Below are 13,464 nucleotides of genomic sequence, written 5' to 3'. Positions count from 1 at the left end.
TAGGCGGAACCAGCACAAAAGGAAACGAAACACGCATCACGGTTCAATTCATTTGGAGGCTGCATAAAAGTATATCCCATGATTTACACAGTTCACCAACTTTATAAAAGACATCCATTGTGTGGGCATGTAGATATTTTGCGTTCATCCGTTCATTGTAAAAGTGATCTTTCGTCAATGCAAAAGTTTCTTTAAGGAAAAGTGTTAATCCACAAAACAAAACAAACTCCAGCCGCTCGGCGGATCCAACGCAAAAGGAAACAAAAATGGTGCCCAGCTTCCTCCGAAAGCAAGAGTATGTACAATGAGTCAATCCACTCACAAGAAAAACACCCAATGGTTACTCACCCATTGTTTCAACAAAAGACATTGCCTGATTGGGACATGTAAATACTTTGCTGCCGTCCTTGGTGTTTATTCTCAGTCTGGCTGGAAACATCAGAGCAAAAGTGATCTTCCGCTGATGTAAGAGTTTCTTGCATTCCTTAAACGGATCGCGTTTCTCTCTTGTCGAGTTCGCAAAGTCCGGGAAAAATAAAATATTGTAATTCTTCCAAGAAAGCTTTCCTTTGCTCCTCGCCTGGCGCAACACAAGATCTTTATCGGATGATCTCAAAAATTGGGCCAGAATCGATCGGGGCCTTCCTCCCTCAGCAGATCTGTGAGCTCGCTCGATTTCCAGCTTGTGGCCTGTTATGTCGAGCAGACTCGGGAAAAGCTCATCTAGGAATTTCACCATATCTCTGCCCTCCTCATGCTCAGGAATTCCAACAATTCGAATGTTATTCCTGTGGCTTCTATTCTCAAGATCTTCAAGCTTTTTAAGAACACGTTCCAAATCAACTTTGGTCGCGGGCGGATTAGCGGCTAATTCTCTCTCTGATGACTCCAAATAATCGATTCATTTTTCAACATCTGTCACTCTTGAGACTAGCTCAGAGAAAAATTGTTTTCCATCGGCGTAATCGATCGACATATTACATCGAGATCCTCCAAGTCCGCAAGTACCTTCGTCAACATCACTGACATGTTGGACAGTTGATGCTGGATTCCTTCTCCCGCCGCGCCATCTAAATGGAGTCCCCGGTCCACAGGCCTGTCTGGGCTTTCATCTTGAACCAGTAAGTGTCTTTTAATGTCTCCAGAGCCTGAGGATTTTGACTTCTTTGCCATGTTTACCTCAAACAGTAAATGTGTAACTGGGTGTATCGAATTTCACCGGATTATATCATGAAAATAATCAAAAAAATTAGCAGAGTGTGCAGAGCTGTCTCTCACACATCTGCCCTTCGCATGGCGTCACCGTACTCCCCCAAAATATTAATAACTACCATCTTGACCAACACAAAATACTGTATGTATTGGTTGAAACAGTGCATTTAGGCATTATGACCAAAACTGAAAAAGTGCTTTGAAATTTGCAGACAAATCAGACAAAATTTGCAGACAAAAAATGTTTTCACTCACAGACAAAAATATAGCGAGTAATAGCTAAGTACATGTCTTTGTCATACATGTTACTTGTAAACAGGTGTTGCTTATAAGCTAAGCTGCGTTTTCACTTTTAACTTAGAGAAATAACGAGAAATTAACAGAACATAAAATATCACATACTATTACTAAGAGAAGGGGATTCCCGTTAACACGAGCCCACACACAACGTAATTGGATGCATAGATAATCAGGTAATCCACACAAAGCACAATGTGCACACAGCACATAATGTGCTATCTGGCTAAAAACACGTTAGCTTTCCTCGATCAAATGAAATGATGTAGTACATTGTCCAGAGGTGGATGTCATCCAAATATGGGCAGAGAGGATCGTTCACGCTAATTAAGTGTTGGGGTCTGAGGGATCTTTTCTACAAAAATATAAAAATATTTCATAGAGTTCATCAGTCGAGGGCAACTGGATATGAATTTTAAAGATCAACAGTTCGTTTTTAAGCTGAATGTCAACAGTCTAGTTTTTGTGTTTGAATATATTTTTTACTGTCAGAATACATACAGTTGTGCGCAAAAGTTTGCATACCCTGGTAGAAATTGTGAAATTTCGGCATTGATTTTGAAAATATGCATGATCATCCAAAAAAACTGTTTTTTATTAAAGGATAGTGATCATATGAAGCCATGTATTATCACATAGTTGTTTGGCTCCTTTTTAAATCATAATGATAACAGAAATCACCCAAATGGTCCTGATCAAAAGTTTACATACCCTTGAATGTTTGGCCGTGTTACAGACACACAAGGTGACACACACAGGTTTAAATATCAATTAAAGGTTAATTAATTTCCCACACCTGTGGCTTTTTAAATTGCAATTGGTGTCTGTGTATAAATAGTCAATGAGTTTGTTAGCTCTCACGTGGATGCACTGAGCAGACTAGATACTGAGCCATGGGGAGCAGACAAGAACTGTCAAAAGACCTGTGTAACAAGGTAATGGAACTTTATAAAGATGGAAAAGGATATAAAAAGATATCCAAAGCCATGAAAATACTAGTCAGTACTGTTCAATCACTTATTAAGAAGTGGAAAATTCAGGGATCTCTTGATATTAAACCAAGGTCAGGTAGACCAAGAAAGATTTCAGCCACAACTGCCAGAAGAATTGTTCGGGATACAAAGAAAAAACCCACAGGTAACCTCAGGAGAAATACAGGCTGCTCTGGAAAAAGACGGTGTGGTTGTTTCAAGGTTCATGTTGCCAGAATGTAGCCTTTACTGCGCCAATGCCAAAAAACAGCCTGGTTACAATATGTACAATATGTCCGACAACACCTTGACATGCCTTTGGAGTGATGAGACCAAAATAGAGCTTTATGGTCTCAACCATTAGCGCTATGTTTGGAGAGGGGTCAACAAGGCCTATAGTGAAAAGAAAACCATCCCCACTGTGAAGCATGGTGGTGGTTCACTGATGTTTTGGGGGGGTGTGAGCTCTAAAGGTATGGGGAATCTTGTGAAAATTGATGGCAAGATGAATGCTGCATGTTATCAGAAAATACTGGCAGACAATTTGCATTCTTCTGCACGAAAGCTGCGCATGGGACACTCTTGGACTTTCCAGCACGACAATGACCCTAAGCACAAGGCCAAGTTGACCCTCCAGTGGTTACAGCAGAAAAAGGTGAAGGTTCTGGAGTGGCCATCACAGTCTCGTGACCTTATTATCATCGAGCCACTCTGGGGAGATCTCAAATGTGCGATTTATGCAAGACGACCAAAGACTTTGCATGACCTAGAGGCATTTTGCCAAGCCGAATGGGCAGCTATACCACCTGCAAGAATTTGGGGCCTCATAGACAACTATTAAAAAAGACTGCACGCTGTCATTGATGCTAAAGGGGGCAATACACAGTATTAATAACTAAGGGTATGCAGACCTTTGAACAGGGGTCATTTAATTTTTTTCTTTGTTGCCATATTTTGTTTTATGATTGTGCCATTCTGTTATAACCTACAGTTGAATATGAATCCCATAAGAAATAAAAGAAATGTGTTTTGCCTGCTCACTCATGTTTTCTTTAAAAATGGTACATATATTACCAATTCTCCAAGGGTATGCAAACTTTTGAGCACAACTGTACCTATGTATGGGACATAGGAGGCCATTTGATAGATCAAAAAATACTGTATGGGGGTTCAGGGGTGTGCCCTGAAAGAAAATTTATATAGTTTACACTGGCGACCAAAAGTTTGGAATAATGTACAGATTTAGCTGTTTCAGAAGGAAATTGGTACTTTAATTCACCAAAGTGGCATTCAACTGATCACAATGTATAGTCAGGACATTACTCATGTAAAATACAGCACCATCACTATTTGAAAAAAGTAATTTTTGATCAAATCTAGACAGGCCCCATTTCCAGCAGCCATCACTCCAACACCTTATCCTTGAGTAATCATGCTAAATTGCTAATTTGGTACTAGAAAATCACTTTTTCACCATTATATCAAATACAGTTGAAATCTATTTGGTTCGTTAAATGAAGCTTAACATTGTCTTTGTGTTTGTTTTTGAGTTGCAACAGACTGGCGTGTCTTAAGGTCAATATTAGGTAAAAAAAAAAATGGCAAAATAGAAACTTTCTCTAGAAACTCATCAGTCAATCATTGTTTTGAAGAATGAAGTTTTTCAGAAAAAAACTGAAGATCTTTAAAGACAAAGGACAACTGGCTCTAACAAGGATAGAAAGAGATGTGGAAGGCCAGATGTACAACTAAACAAGAGGATAAGTACATCAGAGTCTCTAGTTTGAGAAATAGATGCCTCACATGTCCTCAGCTGACAGCTTCATTGAATTCTACCCGCTCAACACCAGTTTCATGTTCAACAGTAAAGAGAAGACTCAGGGGTGCAGGCCTTATGGGAAGAATTGCAAAGAAAAAGCCACTTTTGAAACAGAAAATCAAAAAGAAAAGGTTAGAGTGGGCAAAGAAACACAGACATTGGACAACAGATAATTGGAAAAGAGTGTTATGGATTTTAACACCATTGAGCTTTTGTGGGATCAGCTAGACTGTAAGGTGCGTGAGAAATGCCCGACAAGACAGCCACATCTATAGCAAGTGCTACAGGAAGCGTGGGGTGAAATGTCATCTGAGTATCTGGACAAACTGATAGCTAGAATGCCAAGGATCTGAAAAGCTGTCATTGCTGCATGTGGAGGATTTTTTGATGAGAACTCTTTGAAGTAGTTTAAGAAGTTCTGAAATTTTTTTTCAAATTGTAATAGTAATTTTTCTGTAATGTTATTAATGTCCTGATTAATGTCAGAATACGGGTGTAAAAGCAAGTGAGTAGTCTAAAGTTCCGAGCGCACGCAGAGTGCATGTGAGGAGACCGAGCGAGTGAGTTCTTGCACACGCAAAAAATGTATTTATCTTTGCAAGAAGATACATTGCTTTACAAAACTGAGTTCAAGGGCATGAAAATATCTTTTTGTGCGCTCAAAATATCATCTTGCACACACAGAACCTTTCTGAGCCTACCACTGTGCAGGACGGGACTTGACTGGTGGTGGTGGGGTGGTGGAGGTTGTCATGTTAGCACACTGAAACAGCAATGTAATAAATTGTGAGCAAACTTATAAAGCAACAGCTTACATGTGATTGGCTAGGAGTTACCTAGCTAATGGTGCGATGATGTACAGCTGCTAGTCTTCCCGCTAGAACTACGCTGCGCTTACATTTCTATCCATTTTACATGCACACGTTGGATAAAATTCACGTTGGATCATAATTTCTTTTTTCTAGTAAGACCTTTGATATTAGGGCAAAAATCATATTCTTGATGATAATTTTTGTATTGTTTTCCTGTAAAAATATCTAAAAATCCTTAAAACAAGATCAGTTTGATTTATCTTGTTTTAGAAACAACACTGCATAAGATATTTAGGTTTTTCAGAGAATGTATTTTTAACATGTGTATTTTGTCTTACTGTACTGGCAGAGTTTTTATAGTCAAAACAAGTGAAAAAATCTACCAGTGCTGAAGAAGTAATCCAAAGTATTTAGAATACGTTACTGACCTTGAGTAATCTAACGGAATACGTTACAAATTACATTTTACAGCATGTATTCTGTAATCTGTAGTGGAATACATTTCAAAAGTAACCCTCCCTACCCTGATGTTGGGTTACATTGGCAATCCCTGAAGGAAAGTTTTGTCCAATTAGATCAGTTCTGCTGCAGGAAATCCAATTTGAGATAACTACATCAGAGAAAGAGAAAGAGAAAGAGAAAGAAAGAAAGGAAGAGAGAGAGGGAGAGGGAGAGGGAGAGGGAGAGAGAGAGAGAGAGAGAGAGAGAGAGGGAGAGGGAGAGGGAGGGTGGGAAGGCAAAGAAGGCACAAGTATCAGTGAGTGTGTGAATGTTTGTAGTGCTTGAAGTGGAAGAAAAAAAAAAGTGCTGGTACTCTCCTTATTAGTATTCAACTCTTTTTTTTTCTTTTTTTTTTTGTAAATAAATGATACTTGGAGACTGCTTTTCTTCACAACATATGTTCATTTAAAAATAAATTAATTTGGGAGTTTGTACTATACAGCAGGGCTCTTCAACTACTTTCTTGCAGGGGCCAGATTATCCAGATGAAAACTCAAGGGGGGCCAAACTTTTTTTGTATTTGTCTTACCTGACACTTTCATTGTAACTAACTTGTAAAATTAACAAAACACTGTTTATAATATGAGTTTATTTACATTAAAATAATCATGGATATTTACTTAACATTTTTATGGTCTGGCCATAAAACTCTTTAAGATCTGGCTGAAGAACAAACACAACCTCACATCCTCATCTAACAAATAGGTTTTGATTAACTTTACTTTGAAAATAAAAACATACAATGTAGGGTTATGGTTTATGAAAACTTTGACAATATCAACCCATATAAGAAAACAATGGAAATCTAATGTAGAACTGTCTTTTTACATAAAAGAAATGTAAAACTAAAAGATCAATGTATGTTCTTCCTTTTTCTCTCTTATCTCCCCATTCTGTAAAGGAAAATTGGCCGTTACTTGTCCTGCACATTTGGTGAATTTGTGCAGAATGGAGAATAAAAGCAAAGCTTTTCTGTGTATTTTCTATGAAGGTTCAGTTTTCATCATCAATTTATCTTTTGTTAAAAAGGTTGTGCAAATGAGCTGACATCACTTCTGTAACAGCTGCCACATATTTTTTTTAAGTCTGTAGTTTTGACTCCAGCAGCTAAGCAATTTAGTGGTCCTTACATATTAAAAAAAAGATACAAACATTTCGGTCCTACCGGACCTTCTTCAGTGTTTGTCTTAATCTACATATAATGAACACACTTTAAATGCTTCAATTATCCAACACACATGTGATCAATTAATTTAATACAAACACATAGCAATCATATAATCCAAAAGGCCATATCACGTGTCAGCACAGCCACCATCGTCTGGAGAGCAAAAAACTAAATAGAATTATAGAAAACCTGACAAATTAAATTCATCATTCAGACCCTGTGGTTGAACCGTATCCAATCGGAAAATACACTTACACTCAGATTGTAACAATTTCTGTTCCACATTGGTACATCGATGCATTGGATGTACCATATCAGTTCCACAAAAATGACAGCTGATCTACTGAATGACATAGCTCTACAAAGTGTCACGCTACATGTGATTTACTATCAGCTCTATTAATCACACTTCTGTATTCATAAATGCGAAATCTGAGTTGACGATTTGTTTTTCCAACATACTGAAAGCCACAGAGGCAAGATAGTAAATATATAACATTGACTGAATGACATGAAATTATCTGTCTAATTTTTAATTCTTTCTTTGTAAAATGACTCACAAATTTATTAACCTTCTTTACATTCCAACAGGCTAAACAATGTCAGCATGGAAAGAATCCAGTTAGACCTTTTATTTGTCTAAAACTCCCATCTGAGGTGTCTGTGTCGGCACAAACCAACTGATCCCGTAAATGTCTCACCCTGTAATGAACAAACATAGGCAACCCATTAAACAATTCTTTACATTTAGTATCTGTATTTAATACTGCCAGTGTTTTCTGATAATGTTCTTGATTTCCTTGCTAAAAGGGATGTATGTAGTACAACATAACAATGATTTTCTTGTTTCAACTTCATGGTAGTTTCCTTATCTGATTGCATACTTTTCTCAGGGCCAAATCCAGCCATTCTTTTAGATATCCACATGATACAAATTGATCATATAGTTTAAATACTTCCATTTTAAAATCATCTCTATCTGAGCAAATACATTTTATGTAGGCGTAGGAGCTGAACTGCTGGGTTCATAGTCGGTCAGGTATTCTGTAACATATGCTGGCAATGACAAGCAGACGATGATGATGTGAAGAACCCAAGTGCAGTGTTTATTTACATGAAGAGTGAAATCCAAAAATATAAATCCATAACAAACATAAACAACTTAATTTGACTTGACTAATATTACACCAAACAATGATACATTAACAATACCTGACAAAGGACCATGGCAAACATGAGGGTTTAAATACAAGGACATGGGTAACCACATGACATAAACAACCAATGATGAGACTGAACTAATAACAAGATAACTAGAGAACCAATGACATGACAAGACTGATAATAAGTTAACAAGACAATAAACCAAAGAAAACAAGACGCATGAACATGAAAGGAAACAGGACATCACATGACCATGAAACCACATGACATGAACAGGAACAGGAACTAAACTTTCAAAATAAAAGACATGAACACAAAACATGAACAAAACACATAAATGTAACACTTTATCTGAAGGGTTGACTATTAATTCCGGATCATTTGCAATCGAAGTTAATGCATCACATTGTTTTTTGTCATATTTGACCTAAAGTAAATACTACCATCAAACAATTAATCCACATCTCTTTCTAATCATCTACAAAAGGTATTAATAGATGCATTTGATATAGGTGGACAAAAAGTACTTTTCGGTTTGAATACATGAATATCACATACAGGTATATCTTTAGATCTTACATAGTAATGAGGTCATGTCTTTGTGGTAGAAGTATTTGAGATTAATCTTGCAAAAAAATGTAAATAGTTCTACCTTTGTCCGAAATGGATCCGGGGTTGGTGTAGGGACAAAAGATAGTCCCTTGTTGAGTATGGCCTCCTCGTTCTCAGTCAAAGTTTGATTAGTGAGTTTGAAAATCAATCCACCATCCTGTTTTTCCTTCGAGTGTGGTAATGACCTTGACCTTCCTCCTCTTTTCCCTGTTCATGTCTTTTCGGAAACATGAATGTTTCACAGGATGTTGGTCTTTGTACTCCATGTGTGTTTGCAGGCCTAAAAAATCTGAATCCGAATCCGATGGAAATTCAGAAGTTGTGGATCCACACATCTCTGAGATGTACGTGTGCTATCTGGGGTTGTATTTACCTATGCTGGGTTCATTGCTGTGTCTTTTTCCTGGCCATGTGCTGTTGCTGAACTCTGCTTATTTTTTGAGATTGTAAGAAAATGTTATAACACTTCCTCCTACTTGCAACAGTTCCTTACAATCTTGAGCACCCACATTACCAAAAAAACAAAAAAACAGTGAACAAGTAAACAGAAAGCCTCGACAAAATAGTTCACAGGGAAATAAAATGTCTCAATTTTCTCATAGTGTCTTATTTTACTTACTATTATTTTAAAAGTAATTAACCTAACTGAGTATCTCTGTGTTCCTTTGTGTTTTTATTACAGTTTTTCTGAATAGCTAAAGCACTAAGCCTTCTTTGAACCAAATGCTTAGTGGCCTAAACCCATTTGCAGAATCAATCACTCTTTTGGCAAAACCTTAAACAAGTTCAGGTAGTTAGACACCGTTTGCAAATCTCATCCACTCTTTTTGCAAAACTCTAACACATTCTCACTCACTAAAACACATTTCACACTGTTATGCAATTGTGTTGCAAAACGGTAAACATGGGTAGCAAAAGTTAAACAACTACAACACAGTTGTCATCGTTTACACACAATGACTCAAAATTGATCACACTTGTCTCTAATGATGTGATCAAACCATTTGTACAAAATATAAGCGTGATGCTGAGGCAGAATGAATCTCTCAATATCTCTTTGATTTTGCAGTTGCACAACAGTTTTGAGTATACTGTAGTGTGCGTTTGATTTAGAGTTCTTTTTGTTCTGTAGGATTTTGCAGTTGGAATATTTTACGTATTTTTCCAGTATGCAAGTGCTGAATATACAGACATTCATTACTGTATTACTTGCAGTACTTACAGTATACAAAATACAGTGTTCACTTTACCAAGTTGTGATTATTATACTTTTTTTTACAGTTTACTATATACGATAAAAAAAATTAAAAAAAAACCTGTAACTACATGCCCTGGACGATCTGTTCTCCATTTTTTATGTAGAATCTAATGAATGCTCTGTAGTGTTTATATATTGACTGGCTGTGTGAATGATCTGAAAGCATTGTTTGATTTTGAGCACAGATGAAGTGGTTTTGAGGTGATTGTTTGATTTTGCCAGAAGAGTCAGGGGTTTTGTGAATGTAGTTTGATGATTTGGTTTCGTGTATAAATTTGTGAGAAATTGAGTGAAATGTGTCTTAATGATGTAGAAAGTTCTGAAGCCATTGAGCTCTCAGGAGTAGCCTATACGGTTTTTCAGAATTGTTTACATACTAAAATTGGAACTTGAAACGCAATCACCAAAACCTGAAACTCTCGAAATTTCGTGGCCGGCCCACCGGGAAAAGTCCCGGTTCTCCCAATGGCCAGTCCGCGCCTGCATCTTAAAGAGAGTGTAATCTGACCACTTTGTGTGTACAGTGTGTGTGTGTGTGTGTGTGTGTGTGTGTGTGTGTGTGTGTGTATGTGTATGTTTGATGTTTGTTGATTTAATGTTTTCATTTCCTGATGAGTTTAGAGACTATGAGCTGCAGAGAAACTGATTCCAAAAAGAGGTGGAAATGAATACAGCCTCAGTGTGAAAATATATTAAAATAAAATTTTAATATTAGGTTTTGAATTACAGTAAAGATATTGATAGTAAAAAGGACTTAAATATTGATCTGTATCTCACCCACACCTTTCATATTGTTTCAGAAGATATGGATTTAACCATTAGAGTCTTATTGATTAATTTAATGGTGCTTTTATGTCCTTTCGGAGTTTCAAAGTTCTGACCACCATTCACTTGCATTGTAAGAATCTACAGAGCTGAAAAATTATTTTAAAAATCTTTGTTTGTGTTCAGCAAAAAAGAAAAAGTCATACCAGAGACTATTTAGCAGAGACGGGCCATTTGTATTAAAATGAGTTGTAGAAACTGGATTGCCTAACGGTCAACGGATGTAGAAAGGAAGATCTGCCTTACAGGTAGAAGAGCCAATCACCTTTTAGATACAGACATTGCCTGTCAATCAACTCTGGTACATGTATGCCTATTAGCTATACAATCTGGGACAAATTCTTTTTTTTTTTTTTTTTTTTGCATTATCTAAGGTAAAGAAGCACAATTTATGATTCCAACGTTGTCAGATTTCTTTTCTGATTTAAAATATGTTCTTTGATCATAATCTTGACTAAATGTTTTTGATATTTCGGTGTTTCCACATTTAAATATAGAGGAGCTGCACTGTCATGACTGGAAATAGCCTCCTGAGAGCGTTCCAAAGATTCCAAAGGCTGACAGTGCACTGACTTGCTGGAAAGACATTAGTCATACACATCTGAGATGGAACGTTCTCTATGTGATGTGTTTGATGTCATTCTGGTGAATCCTTTCTGCCTGTGGATTACTGATGCCACTAAACACACATTATGTTAATGACAGGCTAATCATCCAAGTCACTTAGCACATCATGTTTTTATCTGCTTTAATTGTTGCCTGTACCTGCTCAGCTAATGGAAACAGATTGGCTGTTCTGTGGGAAGTGTTGCTGGGAGTTTAGTGAAGCTGTGCTGTGAGAAATTTACTTTTGTTCCATAAATGTTACTGAATTCCTTCTTTTCTCTTAACTTAAAGAGTGTCTCTGAATGATAGGAACACACACATCTCTTCACACCCACCAATCCTCAGGGGCTTGAGACAAATCAGGAAATAATAACATATACTGTTAGAATTGTATCCTATAAGTGTGACAGGCATGTGAAGCAAATATAGGAAGCAATATATGCAAAATGACCCACTTTGTCTAAAACCGCTGTGCTGGTGCCGGAGGGCCTCCTGTAGCTTTTGTTAGCCATAGGGATCACACATTAGAGCGAACTACACCTGTAGGTTAAAGGCAGTGGTGGAAAGAGTACTGATTTAAAAAAAAAAAAAAATTTAACTTAAGTAAAAGTACTGCTACTGAAGAAATAATTAACTTGAGTACAAGTAGAAAGACTGAGAAATATTATGACTCAAGTAAGAGTAAATAAGTAGTTTGCTGAAAAACTACTCACGTAATTACGTTACAAGTTAATTTATGAAAATTATATTTTATATATAATATAAACGCTTCCATTTTTAGAATACAAAGATATTTTTGTTCTTGAAAGAAATCGATGCTTCCTTTCACCAAGGATGCATTAAATTTATCAAAAACACTGCCAAAATCATTCATTGTAAATTATTATTACGGTTTGAAATAATTGTTTTAAGTGGTATTTATTCCATTTTTTCTTTACCCATGATGGCATACATATACTGTGTCACCTATTCTTTACAAAAGCATTCTAAAGTGCTAATTTGGTACTCTACCAAAAGACAATTTGTTAAATTTTCTTATTATTATAACAATTGAAAGTTGTTGTGCTACCATGCAGAAATCACAATACAGTGGGTTTTTTCCCCATTTGCCAAGGTATTGAGTTCTTACAAATTGCTTTACACTTGTAAGTCAAATATTGATTTTTAATATAGACAAAAAGAAACACATTTCTCCTGAAATTCTATTTTCTCCTGAAGTCTATTGTTTTAGAGAGATGAAGGCTATTCTATGCATTACTGTTTTGAAAAAAGAATCTCTAACCAGGATAGAGAGGAAAGTGGACAGCCAGATGCACAACAAAAAGACAAGTAAATCACAGTCTCTAGTTTGAGAAACAGACTCCTCACAGGTACTAAACTAGCAGCTTCTAAATGCCAAAGACCTGCATTGCTGCAAGAGGATTCTTGGACAAACTGAAAATTTTAAGAATACAACATTAATTTAAATAGAAATAGCCATTTGTAACATTCTAAATGTCTCTAAATCATCTCTAAACTACATAATGTGCATTGTGTCTAAACACATTCCTATTTCAGGTTTATTCTCATTCACGTATGTCCAAATATTAAGTTAACATACTGTACAAAACAAATATAATGCAATATCATAGAGGAGGACATTTATCCTCTATGACATTGCAGCAATTATCCAGATATGGAATGAGATTATTAAACAAACTGTTATCAACTGAATAAAATAAGGCAAAAGTAAACATTTCACACAGTGATTAGTGAAAGATATGATTGATTCAAACACTAAAAGTGGTTGTTCTGTATATGTATTATTGTAACACAGTTGTAATAATAAAGTATTAATTAACATTATGGTTATTTAACATATTGAGATATTATTATTATTAAGTAAATTGTAGCATTTGGTTACATTGTTTTGTGATTTCTCATACCTTCTTTGTATAACATCCATCCCTTGCACATTTTTGGCAGGTGAGGCTTTTCAGACAGATAAACAGCAGCACAGGGCAGGGAAGTACAGTACAGCACTGTGAGCGAGAGTGTTACCCGCTAGGACAAATTATTTTGAACAAGAGGGGCGAATGGTTACGGAATTTAACGCAGGAGTACAATACCGAACTGATGCGGATTAATAGAAGCAGACAGCCCGTCTCCGCAAGCGATGGTGCAAGGAACCAGATGGTAGGAAAATAAACAATGTTCAGTGAATAGTCAAAAGAAGATCG

At 36.5% G+C, this 13,464-nt stretch overlaps 1 protein-coding gene across 1 annotated transcript in view; it reads right to left on the bottom strand.

Moving 5' to 3' along the window:
* LOC127416743 (uncharacterized) overlaps positions 1 to 8,967 on the bottom strand; it is a 41,265-nt gene extending 32,298 nt beyond the window's left edge. The window contains exon 1 of the mRNA XM_051656277.1: positions 8,597 to 8,967. The gene's annotated coding sequence lies outside the window, so the exon portion shown is untranslated. The remainder of the gene's footprint in view (positions 1 to 8,596) is intronic.
* Between the last annotated feature and the right edge of the window lie 4,497 nt (positions 8,968 to 13,464).

The sequence above is a fragment of the Myxocyprinus asiaticus genome, chromosome 2, assembly GCF_019703515.2.
Source record: "Myxocyprinus asiaticus isolate MX2 ecotype Aquarium Trade chromosome 2, UBuf_Myxa_2, whole genome shotgun sequence".
In the NCBI taxonomy this organism is placed as follows: Eukaryota; Metazoa; Chordata; class Actinopteri; order Cypriniformes; family Catostomidae; genus Myxocyprinus; species Myxocyprinus asiaticus.
The sequence above is the reverse complement of the archived record's forward strand: the minus strand, read 5'-3'. Positions and strand labels throughout refer to the sequence as shown.